Below are 18,208 nucleotides of genomic sequence, written 5' to 3'. Positions count from 1 at the left end.
AGCAACACCGGCCAAGCCTCTCACTCCCTCTAACATTAAAACAGCCTTTAATTTAAAAGAAAAGGACCTCCGATTGTGCTGATCTCTGGTTTCCACCACTTCAGGAAAGCACAGAGTGCCCTTCTCAGTTCCCAGGTGGGAAAGTGAAAGCCCATAGCCCAAGCTCTTCCCTAGGGAAGTCCTTTCCCTTCATAGTGAGTGCTCGTCCTGGTGAACCCAGTTTTCTCTGAGACACAGGAGAGGTGTTAGTGCTGGCAGGAGAACCTGGTTGTCTCTCTTCTTGGTGAGAAGCACCTCCAAGCTGATTCATTCTGGGTTGAAGAGAAGAAACTCTCTTTTTACCAGAGATCTCCCCTCTCTGAAGACTGTTCATTATATTCTCCTCCCCCCAGAGCTTGGCCGTAGTGGCTGGCGCTGTGAAGCATAGCAGCCTTTGCTGATAAGCCCTGAACCCTGCGTATCTTCCTTTCTTCGAATGTTTTCTGGGATGTCGGTGCGCTGAGGAGACTTGTTTTTACACTGACTGACAGGCCAGCGGTGCGGTGGTGTTGGCACGTCAGTCAGTGCAAATCCCGGGAGACCAGCCCCCTCCTCAGGTAGGGTTAGCATCGCAGATCGTACGCTTCCTGGGCACTGCCAGCTTTTCTGGACCTGAAGAAGCTGGATCTTGTGTATTCCAGCCCTTCAGCTGCACTTCCAGACAAGCCTGCAAGCCCTGAAAATCCCAGATAAATACTGTCCCTTGCCACACTGCGTCTGAATATCAGCTGCTCTCGCCTTTTAAAGGAGCAAGATTCAGGGCTTTGGCTTCAGAAAATTCAAAAGGAATAAAACTGAATTAAACATTCCCGCCAATCTCAGGCTACTGTGTCTGATCTGTTCGTGGCACTCCTGATTATTCTTGCAAAATCAGACCTGGGGGCTATTCCTCCAGCCTTGTCTCCCTTTGCCTTCCCCAGCAGCTGGTTCCTCGCAGTGAGCAGGCGACTGACCCACTGACACTTTTTCTTTTCTCTAGCATTAGGCTCTTCTATTAAATTTTGAATTTTGACAGCACTCTATTTAAAGGAAGCAAATTCCTCCATTAACCTCTGCCCTGCTGATGGGAGTTGCAGACCCTACCAGTCCCTCCAAGGGGGCGGCTGGGTGAAGTAGGGGAGCACTGGTACCTTCTGACCCTGGAGAGGTGGATTCCTGCCAGCCCGTCGTACCACCGGCGGAATGTCAGCCCAGTCCAGCCACGGCAGCCACAGTAAGTCGTAAAAGGTAGGAAATGTTCTTTATTGCTTTGTCTGGCAGTTTTCTTAAAAAAAAAAAAGAAAAAGAACTATAAGGAGCCACTCCAGACGTGCTGCTTTTACCAAGTTTAACATTGTACCTGGAGGCCCTGTATGCATTATGGCCCAATCCTGCCCTCCATTCTCCGAGTCCTTCATATCTGGCAGTATTGGTCTCTGCACTTGGTCTCTGGGAGTGTGAGGAAGTGTGGTCAGGGATATACAGAAGACATTCCCCATGCTGAAAGGAATAGCACGTGTTTCTGGTTTGAACTAACAATGTGCTGGGTGGACTTCAGCGCACACAGATGGGAGAGAAGTCCATACCCCCAGGTCTTAGATCATACCTGTGCTTAGGTCCTACCGTGATGCTCTCTGCAGCACGCTAATACCATATTGGAAGATGTTCTTGTGAGGAGCTCAGAGTATAGGGGGGCTTCTCTTTCCCATCTAGCTAGCTTCTAAAGCATGGGGTAAGATTTCAGCTGTTGAGGTTACAAATACATTTGCTGTATAAAAATACCCCAGTGGCTTGCCTGTGTACTAGAGGGCATCTTTATGCAGGCTTAAAACTGTACAACACATCTTAACGCTTGAGAAGTAAAGTAAAATACAGTATGTACAAGAAAATTGGAGTGAAGAAATGGTAGTACACTGTAATACCATAGCAGATTTTTAAAAAAAAGTGATCCTGTGCATAATCTCTAATATCTCAAAACTTAGCCCTTGAGAATTACCATTAAGAGGGATAATAATTCACTAGCTATATCAGAGCATAACAACTTCACAAGCAAAAGTTCATTAAGGAAAACTCTTTCTTGATAAACTACAGTGAAAATGACTGGAGGGATTCACACTTGTGCCCTTGAGATGTGTCACTTCTCTGGAAATTTAATACAGAATTTAGTGTTCTCAGGCACCTTCCTCAGAAACAGCAGAGACAAATCACAGCTATGCTAAGCCCAGACAGCATACTCCATTTCTTTCCTAAATCAAGTTCTGGTGTCCACAAAGTGAAGAAAAGGGGAGCGCCTGGAGCTACCTGGACATCTGTTCTCTGCAGGGGACAGACCCATGGCCAGAGACCCCCACAAGCCATCTATTAGCCCCTGGGCTAGTGCAGGACTCATAGGAGTGTATTGGCAAAAATGAATGACAAAGTTTCCACTACAAGATTTGTTGGAGGTAGAGCAAAGCAGAGGAAAGTAACAGGGCGATGTCCAGGAAAGTTTTCTTACAGTGAGATCAGCATTCATGGGAGACCTTTTCTATGCACCACTTACAGTTGCACCCAACAAAGCTCTAATACACGTGTGATGAGAATTTCCCTTGTGTGCCCAAGGGCGATGGAGTAGCTGTTCTGTACACCTCTTCCATCTCTAATGTCAGACTTTCAAATAGATCTTTCATTCCTTTTTTCCACAGAAGTGGGGTCTACAGATAGGGACTAGCTCTGTTACTGAACATGTTTTTTGTTCAGGGACACTCCTAGAAAAATTGCATTGCTGTCTCAGTGCCAATATGCAATACACATCAATATATTCATGAACATATGAATGTATATAGAAGGTCAGGTAAAATCCTTCCTCTGCTGAAATCAGCCAAAATCAGTTAATTTGTTTATTTATTATTACCAGAGCACTCAGGAGTCCCTAATCATGTATCTGGATATAAAGAGTTCCTTCTAGAAGAGGACCTAGCCCTTGAATTGAGTAGAGCGAGGATTTCACTTTACTTTGTAGTGCTCTGTGAGTTTCTCTTGAGCCATGTTTTACCTAAATCTTGAGAACAGTGCTTTTAACCACACTGGTTTTGTCAGGGCCACAGGGGTAGGGCAGCAATGTCCTCCTGAAATCCATTTGCTAGTGTGCAAAAAGCAAAGTTAATGGGGGTGGTTAACCTCTAGGATTTGTAAGACTGCTGTGAGGACACTGCTATGACATTTCTAAACATTCCTCTAGATATCAGCATAGGCATATTTTGTTTCTGTTGAAGATAATCTTCTGGCACAGGCTGTGAGTTCACAGAGAACTCTGTGGTCCATACAGCTTATCTCATCCTACCTGCACATATCCTACCTGTCTTTCTGTGTAAAAACACAGTAAAAACATCATGAGACCTGAAGTATTGACTTTTATTTATGGACTTTGGCTGCATTTCTTTCTCCGTTCTTGCACTGAGTTGCATTTTCACCCCGTGGGTTCCCAACAGAAGATCCAGACTCGTACTTGGCGCAGAGGCAGTCCTGCCAATTGCTGGTTTTTAGTGCTGAGGCTGAAGTGCCCAGCCCAGCTACCGAAGCATGGGCTCACAAAAGGGGCATGAACTGAACACAGCATGTTCTTCTTTGTTTAAGGGAGGTGTAATTGTTAGATATTAGTCCTCCACTTCCAGATGGTAGATCCCAGCAGTGGAATAGAATAGAATAGAATAGAATAGAATAGAATAGAATAGAATAGAATAGAATAGAATAGAATAGAATAGAATAGAATAGAATAGAATAGAATAGAATAGAATAGAATAGAATAGAATAGAATAGCTTGGGTTGGAAGGGACCTTTAAAGGTCATCTAGTCCAGCCCCCCTGCAATAAGCAGGGACAAAGGAAGATGGGTTGTGAGGGCAGGCTGGATTACTCTTGCTCCGTTCTCCGTTTGTCAGTAGAGACAGAGCCAATCTGTACCTTTCTGCTGTTGTAACATGTCAAAAGGCACAGACCACCATTGATCTAAAACACTCAAACTGGATTTTACCTAGGAACAAACAGTAGGAGGATAAATCTATCTATTCCAATACAGAAATGACCCGATACACCGCTGCCGTCTGATGCACAGCTAACCCAGCCTCTCACTGCATGGAGCAAGGGGCTGGAGGACTGTGCCTTGTTCAGGGTGTGACCTCAGGCAGTTTCACCACATGCCCCAACCACACCTGAGTTCTGCGGGACAAGCTGGCAGCAAAGATGGTGTAGGTCCTCCCTGTGCTGCAGGAGGTCCTCAGAGCAGAGAGCATCATGAGAGCATCATTTCCATTCACTCCCAGATTTTCTTAGACTAATCAAGCGCCATAAAAAAGCACCTTAGCTTAACTGATAGTCATACCCATCCAACGTCCATCTTACTTAGAGGTAATTGAACGGGGGTTGTATTCAACCCATACAGAATTTAAAATAAAAAGCCACTAGACTCTGGTCGTGTTGACTGGAAAATATTGTTCTCATCACTCCAGCTGTTTCTGATTGCTAGTTACAAATATGTGTTATGAAATATCCATTGATTTAGGCATTGTGGGACACTTGACAGGGAAGATGAATGATGTTATCAGATTTCCTTTTATTTTTTTCTGGATGAGCGATGTGGTGTTGCTGACATTAATATGCAAGCATTGTGCAAGATCCCTTCACATGGATCTGTTGGTCTGCACTTGAAAATGGATAGCATCAGGACTGCCATGATTGTTCCTGGAGGAATTCCTTTTAATTGGGCTTTTGTTGTGTGGATAGTGAAAGCTGAGACTGAAATCTGAGAATTTGCTTTAACTTGTCGCCACATCCAGAATTTAAATTCAGATCTCCCATATGGAAAAAATGATAAAATCTCTAGTATATTGTATTGCCTACTCCATTATGTGGCAGTTAATAATTAAAAACATGCTGCAATTGCTTTTATGAATTCATAGTGTGGAGATGAAGGATTAGTGCAAGTTGTAATTTGACATATAATAATCTTTGCTGTATTTCAGTTATTTGGTTGGGAAGCTTAATTTCTTTTTTCAATTTTGATGATACAAAGAAAGAATTAACATCAGATGTTTCCTCTCCACTTGTGCAATTCTAAGTGCCTTTATTTAAAAGAAAACAAAATTGCATACAGTTTGCTAGACCACCTCTTCAAAGCCCGTCTTACATGGCGTTGTTACACGACAGACTCCATCATCCCTCTCAGACAGGCCCATGCAACCAGCTGCCTCAGGGAATGCTGCTGCTGACGTGGCATATCAGGTCCCTGCAGACCTTGGCCACACAGTCTGATCCACCACGAACTCAAGGGGAGCTTATGCCCTGCAGTTTTAGCCTCAGGTGGCTTTATTTTGGTGAGGTCTCCAGACATACGAAGACCACCAGTAGGCATCTAACCCTTGATACAGCCACCAGCACCGGGTAGCTCATTTCAAAGCTATGGTTGCTTGCACTGTGCAGCACCTGAGGGCCCAATCAAGCTGAGCTTCGTGCTTGGTGCTAGCAGACGCAGAAGCACCTCCTGCCCAGCAGATTTACTGAGGGCTAGGGAAGAGTGCAGCCACACAAATGGACTTGTCAAGGGTTAACAAGAGAGCCTGGTTTTCCCAAGTGCATTTTCTGTGCTGGCTCTCACAAAGATGCGTCCCCATTCTGCTTGGGTGGGAAAAGGAAGAAATGCTATAGCAGCCAGAATTATATGTCTGGGTGTGGAGTCCTGGCTGGACGAGAGAGGACATAGCTTGGTGCCGTTGAGCAACCCAGGTTCCGATCCAGAGGTGAGCCTTGAGAGCGGCGAACACAGAACCCTGTCGGGAAGGTAGAACGACGAGCTCGGGACACTGGAGCAGGGGGACCGTCACGTCGCCATTTCCTGCCGCACTGTCACTTCCTGCCACGCTGTCGTTTCCTGCCACAGCGCTGCTTCCGCATCGAGAGGCGAAGCCTTGCGCCAATCGCAGCGAGTTGCAGCAGTTTTGCCTATATATGGTTAGGGGTCTAACCAATCAGATGCTGTAATTGCTTTGCTATATAAACCTTGTTTTGCTGACTAATAAAGGTTGAACGATCAATACTCATATTGGGGTGACATCGTTACAACGGATCCGTAACCCACGCCAACATCTGGGCTCTGGTAACTCCGAGGAGGGGGGTAAAGGTCAGTGAGCCCTCATATCCAAGCCCCTTGGACTGCATGGCCCATCAGCAGCACCTTCCTTGCACAACACTCCCACTGACATGTAGGAGGACATTTCCCAGGTAACAAAATCCAAAGCCATCAGGGTTTTGGGGTAAAACCGGTGTCCTGGTTTCCACCTGTGTGCTTACACAGAGCCTGGGCCAGCAGGAGGAATCCCTTGGCTGCGCCCATATTGTTGGTAGAGAGCCCATGGCGTGCACCCTGCAGCGCCAAGGCCACGTGCTGGACCACGTATGGACCTCGCTGTGGTCATAGCGTTGAGGTCCCAAGGCGTGCTGGTGACACACGTTGGGTACGCCGACCAGTGCCAGGGAACATACCCCAGCACCATATCTGCACCACTTGTGATGGATGGCCCAACGCATGGTTTCAGACATGCGAAGCAGCCCTCTCCCAATCAATTCCCAGGTGCAGTTCAGAAGCGGGTAAGGGACAGGGCAGTTTCCAAAGAGGTGACCTGCATGTGACTACCTATGTTCTGGGGATTAAGGAGCTTTTAATCATGGGGAGATGGGCCAGGCCATGCAGGGTGTGTTCAGTTTAATATTACAGCTATAGTCTCTGTGACAGGAGAACTCTGTGGTTAAAAAACTGTCTCTTGCACATTGCACTTTGAAAACACAAGGATGTTTGCCCTGTGCCCTTGACATCTGCACTGTCATGATCCTGACCATGGCCAAAATGGTCAACATAAAAATCAAGGCCTGAGGGAACTCCTCAGCCTCTCCTCTGCACCTGCTGCACATCATACCAGATCCTACTGCTGATGGTCACGGTGATGAAGATCGGCTTAGGTAGCATGATTCCTATCATACAGGATAGTACACAACAGTCTCTGGAAGGTGAGGAGATGCTTTAGGTAATGGACCTCTCCGTCATCCTGAACATTAAGGCAAGTCAAAACTGTCCCTTCCAGGATGCTGACAAATATCTGCCAAGTCCATGGCTGGAGTGAGAAGTACCATCTTCCAGCAACCACCTTCCCAGAAGGTTAACACTTCCTCTACAGGATCTCATGGCCTAGATCTCAGAAGGTAGAAGTCATCCTATGGATTATGGCAAACCTATCCTCATTCGTGGTAGCTGTGAGGTGCAAGACCAGGGTGGAGGATAGAACCATTCAATTTGGTTTACTATGAAGAAAAGAAGTTGTTAAAAATGAGCAAGACCAAGAAACAGCCAGCCATTAAATCATTACCACCATCTGCAAGCAAACAAGGCAGGAGACCACCTCTATGAACAGAGAGCAATTCCCTTTCTGTGTGTGATGGCAAGTTCAGGACAAGCTGAAGTACTTTTGGAAGGTACTCTTGGAGCACTAGATGCAGCTGATTCTCATCCTCTGGCTGCCAGGAGCTGCAGACGACATAAGTCAGTATACTCTCATTAAGCACAACTCACATGTCCTCTTCTCACTTCCTCTTTATCCTACAGTAACGTGAATATCCACATGAAGAGCGCGCTAGAGCTAGGTGTCTGCCCGATAAGCTGGACATGTGCTCTCAGCTGATTGCTCCAAGGCTGCTTCCAAGGATGCTGGGGAAGAGGGAGATAGTGCCTGCCTGGCTCTCTCTCTCCCTCTCTGTCTTTCTCTCTTCAGCTGCTTTACTGAGTGATGGGTCTGAAACGGAGGATGTCTGTCATATGTCAAGCTCTGGCATGCAGCCCTAACTGCAAAAGACTGCTGACCACATGAGGTACCAACACGGTCTCCCAAGTACCACATGCAGTTTGGTGCAAAAGCTGGCCGTCCCTGGCTGCAGCCAAGGACTAGTTTCTGACCTTTCCATGTCTCTATAGAGCTTCCAACAACTTTAATGCAAACCAGCGCTGCTCAGTTGTAAAAAGCTGTCCATACTTTATGTCTGCTATTTCTTCAGATTGCTGCTGGCAAATCTTCTTGCCAATGAAGCTGTGGGTGCAAGCATGGTCCTTGCAGATGTTGACCACAGGCACAGCTACTTCCCACACAGCCAGATGTGGCTTTTTGCAGTGTAACTCTGAATGTGAAGCATGTAGGTAATGGCATAATGTAGACGAGATTCGGGAGAGGCATGGGACACTATGAGGCTTGCTTTAGATGGCATATAGTAGATAGGAAAAGTCAATGGGAGCCATTCTGAGCTGACCATACGCTCCAATGGTGGGATTTTTGTACTCTCCAGTCTGTGTCTGGGTTTCCCTGGCCAGGAGACAACTTACTGCTCTTCGGAGTTAGACTGGATGTGAACCAGTATATATCCAGTTTAGGCAATCTGACAAGCTGACACTCTACATGAGATGGAAATGCCCCAGCAAGACATTGCAGTGATCTGCTCTCATGTCCTGCATGGCATGGACCACACAGTTTCATCAAGTACGTACTTCCTCAGGCTTGCAGCTTCTCCCAGAGATAAACTAGATCTCATGAAATGTTACTCATTGCTCCTTACATTTGGAGAGAATTCCCTAACTATAAATCTCTAATTCTTTCTCCTCAATGAGCTCTACTTTTAGTCTGAATTGAACACTTGTCAGCTTCTAGCCTTTTCCCTATTAGCTTAGAGTTTTCTATTGCCTGGTGTCTCTTTCCACAGGTATTCATAGGATCTTCTCTTTGCTGAGATTGGGTTCCTTTGATTTCTCATTGGAAGAATTATCCAGATCTCAAATAATTATTGCAGACTTTTTCTGAACCCTTTTATGCTTGCCAGCATTCTTTTAAGACATGGAAATGAGAAGTGAGGAGCCAATACTGCAATCAGTATTGTTGTCTTCAGTGGAAACGACATTGTTTACACCTGACATTTTGCTTTTTGGCTGCTGCAACACTCTGGGAGCTCATGTGCTCTTAGTGACTCATCAGGCCTTCACAATTATTTTCTAAATCATTCTTTTCCAAGCACCAATCTATAACTATGACCTACATTTTTGTTTCGTGTACATGCGTGACCTTGCCTTTAACTTTCCTATAGTGCCTGCTGTTCAGGTGAGCCTTAGTTTCTATGATCACCACATCACTCATGGGAGCTGACCTTATTAGAATCATAGAAAATTTTGGGTTTGAAGGGACCTTTAGAGGTGGACCCCGTCCAACCTAGCCTTGAATGTTTCCAGGGATGGGGCCTCCACTACCTCTCTGGGCAACCTGTGCCAGTGTTTCACCACCCTCATGGTAAAAAATTTCTTCCTTATATCTAGTCTAAATCTACCCTGCCTTAGTTTAAAACCATTACTCCTTGTCCTGTCGCAACAAGCCCTGCTGAAAAGATTGTCCCCATCTTTCCTATACGCTCCTTCAGGTACTGGGAAGCTGCTCTATGGTCTCCCCGCAGCCTTCTCTTCTCCAGGCTGAACAGCCCCAACTCTCCCTGCCTTTCCTCACAGCAGAGGTGCTCCAGCCCTCGAATCATCTTTGTGGCCTCCTCTGGACCCGCTCCAACAGCTCCATGTCCTCCTTGGGCTGGGGGCTCCAGAGCTGGACGCAGGACTCCCGGTGGGCTCTCACCAGAGCAGAGCAGAGGGGCAGAATCCCCTCCCTCGACCTGCTGGCCATGCTTCTCTTGATGCAGCCCAGGGTACGGTTGGCCTTCTGGGCTGCGAGCGCACATTGGTGGCTCATGTCCAGCTTTTCATCCACCAGTACCCCCAAGTCCTTCTCAGCAGGGCTGCTCTCAATCCCCTCATCCCCCAGCCTGTATTGATAGCGGGGGCTGCCCCGACCCTGGTGCAGGACCTTGCACTTGGCCTTGTTGAACCTCATGAGGTTCACACAGGCCCACTTCTTGAGCTTGCCCAGGTCCCTCTGGATGGCATCCTGTCCTTCTGGCGTGTCAACTGCACCACTCAGCTTGGTGTTGTCTGCTAACTTGCTGAGGGTTCACTCGGTCTCACTGTCTAAGTCATTGATGAAAATGTTAACCAGCACTGGTCCCAGTACAGACTCCTGAGGGACACACTTGTCACCAGCGTCCATTTGGACATTGAGCTGTTGACCACTACCCTCTGGCTGCGACCTTCCAACCAATTCTTTATACACCTAACAGTCCGCCCATCAAATCCATATTTGTCCAATTTTGAGAGAAGGATGTTGTGAGGGACTGTGTTGAAGGCTTTACAGAATTCCAGACAGATCACATCCATAGCTCTTCTATGATTCTATGATTCTATGATTCCCTTGTCCGCTGATCTAGTCACACCATCATAGAAAGCCACTAGGTTGATCAGGCATTATGATTCCTCTAGCTTTTGGGTCGCCTGCTAACTGTTACGGTTAATGGAGATGCCAGCTGACTTCTAGTTGTCTGGCACGTCTTGTTGCTCACAGTAGAGGTTAACTTACATCATTACAGCCTGGCTGATTCTTTGGGAGCTCTGAAAAAGCTTTGTGCTTCGGAGGAGCATCCCACACCTGGGCTTTCCAGGGAGAAGGCTGACCCTGCTCCATGTACTCCCCTTTGAGGTTATGGCTTTCTGTTTGCGGTACCAGAAGCCATGTCTGTGAGGCACCAGAGCTCACCCTGAGATTGCCAGAAGGACACAGAGGCAGCCTGAATCACCATCAGGCTGTGCTTACAGTTGCTGTCAGAGCCCTTCTGGAAGTGACTGCAGGCCTTTCTGTTTGCCCAGAAAGCAGCTGGACCCAACACAGTGCTCCAAAGCTTCAGCATATGCAGGTAGCGTGGCTATACACACACCCTAAAGCACACCATTTACCTTTTGTGTATCCCATCTGGTTTTGCCCTAGTCATAGCCTCGGTTCCCAAGAGTACATGGAGTGGGTTTGAGAACAAGGCCTTCACACAAGGACTTGAGACTGCTCTCAAAGTATCGTGTAGATGAGGCCCCAAGTCCCTTCTTGTCACCTTGAGTGTTTGAAGATGCTGTTACTCTGACTGCGATAGTGTCCATCTACTGCACCTTCCCTGGCGTGGTTGGTGGGTGATACCTGGCTTGAGCGTGCAATGTCAGCAGCCAGCAGGACTGTCCTTTTACTGCTGAGAACAAAGGGGACACTGACACAGAGAGAGGCAGTGAAGCTGAATCCCTACAAACCACTTTTTACCCTAGTTTCATAAAGATAACAGGCCTTTGCAACCATGCTGCTGCCAGTCTGCCTCTCCCAGCCCCTCCAGTGAACAAGGTCTGTTGGGGAGCTTGAAGTGAATTTGCCAGAGGGCTCTGCTCCTATGGAAGCTAATTTCCTACAAGCAGCAAGAAGCAGTAGGTGAGTGGAGAAGGGAGGCTCAGCTAATGCAGGGCGAGCTCAACACCTCCCCATAGAGCCTGGCCTGCCAGCTGGCTGCTTAGCACCAACACCCTGAGGAGCTCAGGAGCCACAGCACCTTCTGCCTCTGGCACAGCTGAAGCTGGGGGGTGAGAGGGAGAGGAGGACCCTGTGCCTGGGGTGGGGAGGGCAAGGCATGTGGAAAACCACTGGAAATGATTTGGGGAGCGAGAGCTCGCAGGAAATGAACTGGGAGCAGATAGCAACCCAGGGTCTGTAACTTTGCTCGCAGAGCAGGAGATCTGGGATCAGTGGCATGGCACTCGCCTACAGACCAAGCAGAAGAGTTCTGTATCAGTAACTTGCACATCAGTTGTTTAATTTCCATCAAAATGCCAGTGACTGAATGTTTCATGATCATTTCACTGTGTCACATGCACAGGGTAGAAGTAGTTCCCAATCATTAGTGCTAATACATTGAAAATAGGAGTAATTGAACACTAATTACCCTCTGTTTGCATGTGGTAGTCTAGGGGAGTACATGCTCTGGGTCAGATCACAGGCAAACAGCAGCACTGCTGTGCCACCATTACAGCTCCATCTAAAATGACCTTGTCTCTGGGGCCCTCTGTTGTATCTCCTTTTGGGATGTTTGGAAATGTGCTAATTAAGGTATTCTTTAAGAATAGCACTTACTGTGCAGGAATGTTGCAAAGATTAATTAAATAGATTTTTTTTAAAATTGTGAAAATGAAAAGGGCTATATAAGTGCTCCTAAGTATTATTAAGAGCAATGGTTCACAACCTGGGGTTTTTTTCTGATATTTCTTTGCAGCTTTAACTTCCTAACCTGTACCACACAAATTTCAATTAACAGTAATAGCTCCATATACCACGAGCCAAAGGATAATTCCCCAAAAATATGTGAAGTAAATTCTAAAGATAAGTACTGTATTGTCATTATATAAGTATATGTGATATACAATATATAATATATAATGTATATTTACAAGAGTGTGTATACATATATAGACACCCACATATGCATGTATTACAAACAGGTAGGCATGCATGTATGTATGTGTGTATGTATATATATGTATGTATGTATGTATGGGGACAACATGATGAAGGGAACTTTTAGTACTTCTTCACAGATGACACTGTGGTAGTACATTCCCCTAGGAATAATATGCAGGCCTCTTTAGGTCCACAACTCCTGTGTTTCTAACACTACCTTAATAGCAATGATTCATAGCAAATAGGAGATTATATAGCAAATCACACACATTAAATCAGTCACCATCACAGTTTGCTACCAAAGGCCCTTCTGGCTTTTGCCCACTATTATTTAAGAAACTGTGCAGACCTTCAGGTACTTCTGAAAGGCTCTCTAACAGCCCAGTGACAAGGTGACCTTATATAAATCCAGACAGAAACTGGTGAGGAAGGTTTTTTTCTTTCCTCCATCCCACTGTGATACAAATGCCATCTTCTCACAGTACAGTGTGCTTGTCTGCCATATGCAAATACAGGAAAAGCAACAGCAAAGGAAAACCCAAAATGCTGAGTACTAACTCATATTTATGTCTCAGAGAGTTTTATTGATTTAATGGCTAAGAAAAAATAATGCAAGGACTTTCACACTGAGCAATAATCAATGGAAGGTTAAAAAAAAAACAGAAAAATAAATTAATTCATAAAACAAGGAGTGATTCTACAGCCATATAATTAGCAGGTATTTTAGTTTTTCTTCAGAAAGAACGCCAGTCAGCATTAATGTGATTGATTGAAAAGGACAATGCTGGTGTGAATGATACATGGATCTGTATAGCCAGGAATGAAAGATGTGGAGAGAAAGGGTTTGTGATGGATGGAGAGAATGGCAGCTGACGGGCTGCAGGAGAGGGAGGTCAGTGAGCAGAAAGTAAAGAAAATACAAAATTCAAATTGTGGAACGTAGACTCCTTTGGTGGCCTTGTGTTTAGAGAAGGGGAAGCTCCCGTCATCCAAGGAAGTCTCTGTTTCGTAGAGGAATGTTTTATCTTTTCTCTTGCCTCTGTGGCTTCAAGAATAGGGAACTGCAGAAATATTGCTGGCTTGCTAAAATCCAGGCTGCAACCAACCTTTTCACGTTCTTGATTACGACAGCTACGCCTGGTCTTCAGACCACGGACGTGGTAGAGTGACCTGCAGGGCCAATACCCAGCGGTGCTGGCAGAAGCTCTGATGATCTGTTGGTGGGATCTGCACCAGGGAACACAACTGACTGTTTGGCAATTGCTGCCCAGGTGCACAGAGGTTACCAGCTCATGAGATCCTGGGGCCCCTACAGAAGCTATGTCCATGCAGAGTGTGTGGTTACAGCAAATTGTAACAATAGCTCAAAATACAGTACTTGGCAAAATTATTACTACTGTGCCTTACGCTACCCCCAAAAGATCCTGCAGAATGCCATAAAACGTCTTTGAAGCTAGCAGAACTGCACGGCGTGGCTTTGGGCAGCGTGATGACTCCAAAGCACCACCTGCTGACTCTCCACACAGCAGCAGAGCTTTCCCAGCTGCCGTCTTCCTCAAATACTGCTTTATCTGCTTGCGGCTTCTTGGCTGTTTCAATGGGTTTAGCTGTATCAGGGTGATATTTTTAAAATGTCATTGCTAATACCTTTTAATGATATGCTGACAAAGATTTAGTATTATTATAAAATCTGAAACCTACTATCTTCAGTCTAGCAACATGAGGATGAAGGCATTACTTTTAGAAAGGACATCAACTTCATTTCCAATTTTACATCAAGAATACATCTGTAGATACAGTTTATGTCATAGCTGATTGCAGGGGCATTTAGATGTCAAACCGCTCGCTTTCCAGACAAAACAAAATAGGCATCCAAGTATAATAAAATGTGCCTGCAATTATATGTGCCAGCAAAAATTACACCTGCAGATGTTCTCAAGTGCAAAAATCTGAGAACACTTGAGATCATTTCCAAACATGTGAAGTTTGAAAAGTAGAATATGAATATCTATTACGAGTACAAAGCACATCCTGCTTTTGCACTTCCAGGGATATCCACTCAGTAATCTTGAATCCTTCTGACATTTACACTTCCGGATCTTAAAGGCTTTTAGGTCTTAAACAAGGCCAAACAAAATCATAATTAAATAAAATATTAATACAGCCCTGCTATATGTTACTTCCCAGCACTGCTGTTACGGTTTGGGTGTTTTTTTTCCTCTCTCTCTCTCTCACATGGAAAATTTTCCTAGGCTGATTCCTCCCATCCCCATTCAGGGAAAGTTTGCAAAAGTGATTAGCCTTTTGTGAGTGCAGTTTAATTGTTAGTGCCAATGAATTCCACACGTTGGGCCTCTCTGTCAAGAGCCTCTGATCACAAGCAGTCTCGGTGCAGTCTCTGCCAACACTCCATTTTCCATGGAGCTACAGTGAGTCACGAACGGGTCAGCAACCTAGGATGTAAAGTAATTTAAAGTTAGGGTGATGATTCAATATTAGAAAGTGAGCTAGTGGAGCACAAAAATCCTCTTTTGGACCTAAGAGACAGGCAACAGCCTACCATGCCCTTCGGGTGTCTTGGAGAGCTGCCCAGGGCACACAGCGTTGTGCTGTGCATGGGAGCACCTTCTTCCAGCAAAGCAAGGCTGGATGTGGCCCTTTTGGAAACGTAACCCACTGATGCCACTCTGTTGGGGCCAGTGCGTTGACAGGGCTGACATGAGGCACTATTTTTGCAGAGGAATTACCTATTCCTTAAGGCATGACCAAACTCTGCCAGCCCTATGACTGAGTGTCCATATTCAGAAAGATTAGCAGAGCAACCCTTTCCTGACCGTAATAATCACCAGACTGCAGATGGGTCCCAAGGATTTTTTTTTAATACCAGGAATGTATGGTGTATTCAGTGTCAGTAAGTGATGTGCTGAGTGGGCTGCTGACTCCTCGGGGAAGGTGGGTGAGATGAGACATTTCAGAAGCTCCTCTTGCGGCTCTTTCAGGCTTTTAGAGCATTCTCATAGCCTGTGTTTGTGGACAAATACCTGCGGAGGACTGGGCACAGAAGAAAGCGGCTCTTCATAAGCCCTTCCCTGCCTGCATGACTCTGACCTGACCCTGGCAGCACAGATGTGCCCCCGCTTACCCCGATGCCAAGGGTGAGGGGCTCCTTCTGCCAGGCCCCCCCCCCCCCAGACTCCACAGTCCACCATCCCCATTTTGGTTGAGCTGTCTCCTTCCTCAAACAACCGTGAAGAAGAGCAGCTGGTAAAGACATAACACAGTATGTCTTTATTATACCTCCTTTAACAACCTGAAAGTTCTCCCAGGATTACATGGTAACTATGACTATTAACACACCTATATTGCATTCCTGAGAGTGTTCCTCAGCGTGGCTCAGCCGTGTTGCCCAGACAGATCAGAAGGCATTACTCATCTGTAGCAGTATTGTCGCTCTCCAAATCTCTTTGATCCATCACCGTGCATGCCCTTTGTAATGATAATTTAGTAAGAGAGTCTGATACTTAACAATTCAATTTTGGAACTTCCTCTTATCTGCCTTTTGTGTGCTGATATGAAGTGGCACCATTTCAAAATAAAATTGTGTTCTTGATATTTCAGATACTGCAAATACGTGTAAGCACTATAGCTTGTTTGTAGCTTTATTTTCTCTATTTAATTAAAGCAATGCTACTGGTTTGTCAGGTCAGAGATTGATGTTCTCTGATGAAGTCTGGAGGAGCTGCTAGAGCAGCAGCAGTAGTGACTGTAACTGCCATCTGCCAGTGTCCCTGGCCCTGACCGTTTGCATCCAGCCTGCAGAGCAGGCAGCCAGGGAAGCTGCCAGGTCTGTTCAGGCCCGTGTCTCTTTGTTGTGATGGCCAGAAGGGGACCAACTCTTTTTCAGCAACCTGGCTACTGACATGGAGCAGCTTTTTAAAACCAAGAAAACAAACTGAAGCAAAACTGCCTTCAGAATTAATATTTTCTGACCAGCCTGTTGGTTAGACTTACGTTGCTGACATGAGAAGGTGAGAAGGATCATATATTGCTGCCAGACCAGCAGGTTATCAAATAAACCCCACTCAAAAACATTTTCTGTTAAGGAAACGGGAGGCTGAGGTTTTTGCTTAGGCAAGGTTCATCGTGTGCTGTGTCTGCTTAATAAATTGGCTTTAAAACTTTAGCGCACATATGTATAAAGACTGACACTGAAAACAGCTTTACAACAGCAGATTGTTGAAACTGTAGACAATCATGATCCAGACTTTAGCTGAGTTTGGATGAGATTCTACAGAATAAATGTACTTACAGGTGGAAGACTCCTACATGAACAGGTCCTTTCATTTTGCGGGACTAGGCGGCAACGATTTCGCCTAACTGAAATACACCAATTGGCTAAGTCTGTCCAACTCCATCATCCCTTGTGCAAATCAGATTCAGACTGGGTACCCCAAATCTAAGGCTACTTTTGGAATTTTCAGCTAGCACTTCAGAGAAACTATGGATATTAAGCCAATGCCATATCCAGGCATAATACAAATGCCACATGTATCCTGCAGAAGCATTTGTACAGAGGAATGCTTGGGTGGCTCCCCGGGCAATGTCCATTCTCGTGCCCGTTTTTCCGAGTGCCTCTCTGGACCACCAGCACAGCACGTGGTCTGAGTCTCGCTGGGTGCTGTTAGCTGCTCTTGTACGAGGCACAAGAGTAATTTTGTGTTGTTTTTAATTTCAAAGTGATATGAGTTATAGTCTAATGGAATGATGTCTTTAAAACATGAAATGGAGAATATGTGTTACATGCGTGGAGTTTGTCATAAATATGAATGAGGATGTCCGAGTGCAGAAGGCCATCTGGGAGAAGGAACTACGTGGAGCAAAACAAATGTAACTTGGCATGGTCTCACCCCTCCTGGCTCCTGGAAGAAGTCTCCAGAGGACACAATACCCAGAACAGTACCCAAATTTTGTCTTGGAGGTACTAGTTCTCTTGAACACTGCTCAGGGAAGTAGTAAGGTACCCGCGGTGTGAGACCAGGGGCCAGCTATGGGACAACTCGAGTGTCACAGGTCAGTCACGCAGAGGGGTGCGCAGGACATGGCTGCGTGCGAGACAGTTTTGAGTAGCAGCAACGGCACAGGGCTGTGGGCCCCAAGCTCATACCTACACGTGCCAGAGACCGGGAGGGTCTGGGGGGGCCAGGCGTAGCTGCTGGGCAGTCTGAGTGTCCCAGAGCAGTTACCGGAAGGATCTTTCCAGAAACTGGGGAGGTGTGGGGATATGCTTAGAGAAGAGCTCCTTCTTCTCTATAAAACAATGTTTCGCAGGCACAACACAACATAAATAAAACATGAAGTCAAATCTCGCTGCTCAAGAACACTCCCAGAAAGCAGCCTGAAGCGGTCCCATCAGAACGTTTACAGAGCAGCACGCCCCTCGGTAAAAGCGCAGCTGCAGCACCGTCGAGGGGCTACAGAAACTGGGATGGCTCTGACAGCACGTTTATGATTGAACAGTGCTCATATAGTCATTACTGAAATTAATTTCTGGAAAGGATTAGCTACTGGCTTGGCTGATTAAGTGAATTCTTACTTTTCAAATACCTTACAAATTTCCAGTGCATTAGACCGCTGTTCAGAGCGTTTCAGCAAAACTGGGAGCACAAGGAAATAAAGGAAATGTAGAAGGAGTTACGCATTTAAATTTCTAGTGCTGCAGAAAAATGTGGAGTGACAGAGTAATACGTGACTAAACCCTCTCAGTCAAAA

This window comes from Opisthocomus hoazin, chromosome 4 (genome assembly GCF_030867145.1).
Source record: "Opisthocomus hoazin isolate bOpiHoa1 chromosome 4, bOpiHoa1.hap1, whole genome shotgun sequence".
NCBI classification, from domain to species: Eukaryota; Metazoa; Chordata; class Aves; order Opisthocomiformes; family Opisthocomidae; genus Opisthocomus; species Opisthocomus hoazin.
This window is presented reverse-complemented; position numbering follows the sequence as displayed.